The 6,000-nt window shown below is 47.8% G+C and overlaps 1 long non-coding RNA gene across 1 annotated transcript in view; it reads left to right on the top strand.

Moving 5' to 3' along the window:
- The first annotated feature begins 3,185 nt into the window (after positions 1 to 3,185).
- The window catches only part of LOC132421945 (uncharacterized), an 85,873-nt gene continuing 83,058 nt past the window's right edge, over positions 3,186 to 6,000 (top strand). Inside the window, exon 1 of the long non-coding RNA XR_009518792.1 lies at positions 3,186 to 3,374. This is a non-coding gene — a long non-coding RNA (uncharacterized lncRNA). The remainder of the gene's footprint in view (positions 3,375 to 6,000) is intronic.

Here is a 6,000-nt window from a genome sequence, read left to right as displayed (position 1 = left end):
AGTCCTTAAGATCTCAGCTCAAATATCACCTTCTCTGGGGGCTTCTCTCGTTGCCCTAAGCAGAATTAAATCCGTGATTTCCCAACACTCTGGATGGTACCATCACGACACCCATTTCCTTGTGAGGCTGGGGAGGGGGGCAGTGGGATGGCAAGACTGTGGCCTTTGAGGCACAGAGACCTGGGTCCACAAAACAGCCTGTGTCACACCCTGGCTGCTCACCACTTCCCCTCTCTGAGTTCCCTCATGTGCGCGATGGGGAGTTTCTCGTGAGGATTCAATAATGTGCCTGGCACAGGGCAGATCCCTCAGAAGTGGTAGCTGTTAGGTTTTAGAGTGAGTTATTCATATAACTCTCTCGCCCAAGAGCCTGGGAGGTCCTGGAGAGCTGGCCTGTGTCTTGTCATTTGTGCTGGTTGAGGGAGGAGGCATAGGGAGTCCCCTGCATGCCCTTCCCATGCATGTCCAGGGCATGGTTTTGGTGGCCAGCTGGCCAGAGGACAGTGAGAAGGCAGTCTCTGTCTGTGGGTGAGCCTGGCCTACGAGTCACAGGGAGAAGGAACACAAGTGGTTTGAAAAGCAAGCTAGACCTCTTCACCTATGTCCCCCTCCAATGAACATCACAAATGGATGAGCCAAAAACGCATAGAAATTCATGGGATCATAGATGGAGTTGAATATCCCATTTGCCCAGAGACGCCATCGAGTTGTTTTGCAATGCCGCTTGGAAAGGCCCAGTGGGTGTCTTTACCACCTGAAACTGCTTCCTTCCAGCTATTGCCCTCAGTTGCATGGATGACAGGGAATGCAGGAGACACCAGCTTCCAAGGAAGTGCATCAGGCATTTGCCTGACCCTCACTTGGTCCTAAGTGAAGTCTGCTTTTCTCTCGTGAGACTCCTGGTGTACGTAGATGCCGATGCTGCCTGTCCGGTCCACCCTCTTTCCCAGAGCCTCTTGAACTGTTCCACCCACTGCTGACCTCTGCCCAGGCCCATGAGCGGGAGACTCACCTCTGAGTTCAGCCGTGTCTGCCATCTTGTACTGTGCTCTGTCTCAGGGGCGCTTTGAGGTCCTGGCTTCCTCTGGAGGCAGGGCTTTGCCATTGGTCAGCTTCCTGAGTGTTCTCTGGGCACAGCACACACTAGGGGGACCTCTACTTCCAGGCATCCCTTAGTGTATATCTGTATTTTCCACACCTGAGGCATTTGGATCTCACTTTCATGATTTTTGCCGTAGTATGTTTGCAACTGCAGTTGCCCCTCATATCTGTGGGGGATTGGTTCCAGGACCCCCATGGATACCAAAATCCAAGGACGCTCAAGTCCCTTTATAAAATGGTGTCGTACAGTCAGCCCTCTGTATCCGTGGGTTCTGCATCTGTGTATTCGCGCCGTCCATCCCCGGCTGGTTAATCTGCAGACGCGGAACCCGTGGACGCTGAGGGTCGACTGTACTCACATTGTTCCTTCATATTTTCCTTTGAACCTACTCACTATTTTTTTTTTCTACTCACTATTTAATATCAATAGATTTATTTAAATGGAAAATTTGTACCACTATCTGCTTTATTCGCACTGCCAACTGCCATGAAACCATAAAAATAATACAAAAAAAGCAAAATCACTTTATGCATTTCCATTAGATCTGCCAGAGACTTGAGCTTGAGGGCTTCTTTCTCTTTGTTGAAAGTGAGAACAGCAAGTTTTTAGAGATGTGTTAAACTGCTACTTTTTCCTTGAAATATTCAGAAAGTTTGAAAGAGAATTGAGAACAAATGAATCCCTTGATTGAATGTTTTTTAAGGCTATGTCTGGTACCGCCTAAACCATTTTAGGTATAGTGACTATAGTTAGCAATACTGTTTTATATACAGTACTTCAAAATTGCTAACAGACTGGATTTTAAATGTTCTCACCACAAAAGAGGAACGTTGATTATGTCATGTGATAGAGGTGTTAGCTAAAGCTATGGTGATAATCATACTGCAATATATAAATGTATGAAATCAACACATCGTATACCTTAAACTTATACAGTCATATGTAAATTATACCCTAATAAAAATAACTAATACGGGCTTCCCTGGTGGCGCAGTGGTTGAGAGTCCGCCTGCCGATGCAGGGGACGCGGGTTCGTGCCCCAGTCCGGGAAGATCCCACGTGCCGCGGAGCGGCTGGGCCCGTGAGCCATGGCCGCTGAGCCTGCGCGACCGGAGCCTGTGCTCCGCAACGGGAGAGGCCACAACAGTGAGAGGACCACGTGCCACAAAAAAAAAAAAAAAAAAAAAAAAAAAACTAATACATAGTTAAGGCACAAAGTGTTTTAGCAAGATTAACTCACCTATCTTTGGAATAATCCTGTGATGGTGTATTATAATTATCCCGCTTTCCAGACAAGGAAATCAAGGCATCTAGTGGCTAACTTGCCCATGTTCATACAGCTATTGGGTAGTGGAGGCAGAATTTGAACCCAGCTAGCTGCCTAGTTCTGGATGCCTTCATCTCAGATGCTACTCTCGCAGCCTCTGGGAGGTCCCACTCATCCTAATACTTTGGGGATGCTGGCCGTGTGGAGAGCTATGGATGGCGAGGCCAGGCCATCGCTTCCCTGGGCATGGTGGGTCTGGCTCAGGCAGAGCTGCGTGACCCATCGACAGAGCTGCTTCCGCCTGGGGCCAGGAGCTGTGATCATCATCGAGTCTGTGGTGCTTCTGTGTCTTTAGCTCTGTTCTGTTCATTGAGCACCTGCTGGGGACTGGGGACGTGGACACAGATACGTCCCTTGCTCTCGAGGAACTCACAGCCATCCAGTGGGGGAGCAGGACCATGAATGGACACTGAAAGAGCCGCGTGATGGAGTTCTATTACAGAGGGGAGCACAGCGGGGTGGGCTGGGCTGCAGGCACCCCACTCAGGTTGGGAGGTGGAGAGGTAGGTGGGGTTTGGAGAATGCTTCCTGAAATGAGGAAGGAAACAAAGAATGTGCAGAGCAGAGGGAAAGTGAGAGAGAAGGCACAGGGCTGACCAGCTGGGTATGGGCAGGGCAGCATGCTTCTCGACTCCCTTGGAGAACGTAGGCAAGTCTGGGTTCCCTTCCTGCCCTTGCTGGGAAAGTCCTGAGCAGCACTGCAGGGAAGAACTTGGGCCAACTCTCCTCTGTCATTGCTTTTTCAAAGGGCGCAGATTTGAAATGTATGCCCAGCGACCAGTGAAGACCTCCGGCTCAACAGAGAAAAATGGAAGCTTTGGTCCCCAGTCGCTCCGGCGAAGAAGCAAAGATCACCGCAGTCTGATATTTACAGACTCCGTACCACTGTTGCAGCCTGTGATTCTGAGGTGCAAAATTGGCCAGCCCAGAGAGGTAATTTTCGGGGTGAGTTTGTTTATTTTAAACCCCACACTGGCAGTTGGGTCAGATTTTTATGTGATGATTTTGTGTTCTGCATATAAGGAAGTACTGCTCGTTGGCTACTATGAATGTGTCCAAAACATCTCTCTCCAGAATAAACTCGTGCTTTGCTGATGAAATGAAACATACTGGGGCCACACTCAGAATAGAACGTGCTTGGTGTGGCGATCCCTGGTGAGCCGCTAACCAGAACCCAAGAACTTGGAGCTCCTTCCCGAATGCGGGAGCCTTCAGAACATGGAGCCGAAAGGCTGTGCTGAGTGGCAGGCTGCGAACATTTGGGGGGTATGCAAAGGCTCCCTGGAGTATTTAAAGGATGCCCGCACTCTCGTGCAGCATTTGATAAGTGGTGGTGGAGGACCAGTTTTGGCACAGGAGGGGAGGAAAAACAGTCATAATTCAGACCTTTTACCCAGGGCAGTTTAGGTTGTATCTAAGTGGAAAATGGAAGTTGTTTGGAAATCTGCTCAGGACACACAGGCAGGTGGGAAACCTGACCATCACTAGTGAACTGAAGGACACTGTCTGTGTGGCCTCAGTAACCTTTTTTGTGCAAAACTCGGACGTTTAGGCTGTCAGGGAAGCTTTCAGATCACTTTCAGATTTGAAGTCCAGCTAAAGGAAAGGTAAGTAGGAATTTGCTGAGGTTGTTTTGCTCAGTGTATTGGGCCAGGTTCTTCAGCTGCAAGAAACGGAAACTCTCTGGGAATTTATCGGCAGGACATCGGGTGCACTGAGGATCGAAAGAAAAGCTGAGTGCCTGAGTCCTGCAAAGCAGGGGACCCAGGACAATGCTGGGGACCTGGGTAGCAGGACTTAAATGCTGTCTCTGGGGCTTTACCAACCATCAGAGTCTAACCTTTTTTGGCCTTGTATTGCTCTATTCTAGCTTCGAAATTTCTGGGTAAACTGGGTCTAATCGACCCTGTCATGGGTCCAGTACCCACTCCTTGGGCAGGGGAGCACAGGGAGCCTGAATTAACTGGCCCCCCCAAGACTATGCAATGGGGAGTGGGTAGGGAGAAAAGAAGAACAACTCCCCCCCAAAAAGTGTGTTGTTACCCAAAAAGGGGGGCATAGGTGCTGGATGGGCTAGCATAACAGATTTCTCTTACTCAGAGATAACGAATAAAAAGGTGACAATTTGGACTGTCACACGGCCTATTTTTTGAGGTCATAGTGAGCATGAGTATGACATTTGGTCTTCTTAGCCTGATCCTATGGAACATTTGCTTAAATATTCCAGTCGGCTCGTGTAGGGACAAGCATTTCTACCTGTGGTCCACGACTTGGCCGTAGTGCAAGGTCCTTGCTATTTCAGCCATTTGTCTTATCCACTCTTGGTTAGGCTGGAATGAACAGGATTAAGTGAAGCTGAAAGGACTGGAATAATGATATTGTGGTCTATCTTTTCAGTTTGGGAGTCATAACCATGATTTTTTTTTTTTTTCTTGGTCAGGGTTCTTTGCACATGTTCCCTGGACCGGCAGGGCAAAGGAACAGGAGGAATATGAAGGGAATTGACAGTGACTTTTAAAAATGGCTTGGTTAACTCATGGCTTAGTTAATTCCCTCACCCTCTTGGGTTAGGTAGGCAAGTTACATTGTTAAATTTCCACTAAGTACTGTTCTTACCAGGCACTGACAGTGGAGAAACAGCTCTAAGCAGCATTTTCCAAAGCATATTTTATGGGATATAGACCTTGAGATCCTTAAAAAAAAAAAAAAAAGGGAGTCTCAAATAAGCCTGGAATATGATGCAAATTACACGGTTGGATATTCATGACGCACATTAGCATATTAAAGGAGCCGATAAGTCCTGCAGTGAATAAGCCTGTTTAGTTTTGTCTAATTTGGCATTTCTAAACATTTTTGACCACAGAACATTTAAAAATAATACCTGTTACTAAATAACATCTCTGGCTTTGAGGAATGCTGACACTGCTCTTTCACCTCTGTTGCTCTGGAACACGTGGGTGGGGTCATTGGTCACGTCTTCATCTTCTTGGCACTTAGAGATTTCTACATGGTGACTTCAGAGGTCGTGTTTCCTTATATTTGATCATTGTAAAGTAAACCTGAGGCCTCACAGCATACTTCCATGTTGCTCCAGATTTGCTGTGCCAAGGTTCTTTTCCCCTGCCACCAGTGTTTGTCAGGTGCCAATTCCAGAGTGTTCTGTGAGGGCACATTTGGGAGCAGAGAACGAATAAGGGATGGACCCTTCCTTAAAGAGCCACTGGGCTCACAGAGGAAGAGTGAAGAGCAAACAAATCACTAAAAACGGTAGAATGAATAACAGTAAACAGATGCTCTGTGCCAGCCCCAGGATGGGCTTGGCATTCTGTGTGCATCTGCTAAGGACACGTAAATTATGTACATCGTACCTAAAGCTCAGCCACTCTGCTCTAGAAGCATTCTTTCCCCTTTGTACAGGTAAGGGAACTGAGGTTCCTGGAGGTCTGTCTCTTGCCTAAGATTTCACTGTCGGTGAAAGATGGGAAAGATGGAGGCAGGTTTGAGTCTGAAGCCCAGGGTCTTTCTAAACACTCCATGCCGCTGCCATTTCCTGACCAGATTTCCTAAACCC

This window comes from Delphinus delphis, chromosome 3, assembly GCF_949987515.2.
Source record: "Delphinus delphis chromosome 3, mDelDel1.2, whole genome shotgun sequence".
Lineage (NCBI taxonomy): Eukaryota > Metazoa > Chordata > Mammalia > Artiodactyla > Delphinidae > Delphinus > Delphinus delphis.
This window is presented reverse-complemented; position numbering and strand designations above follow the sequence as displayed.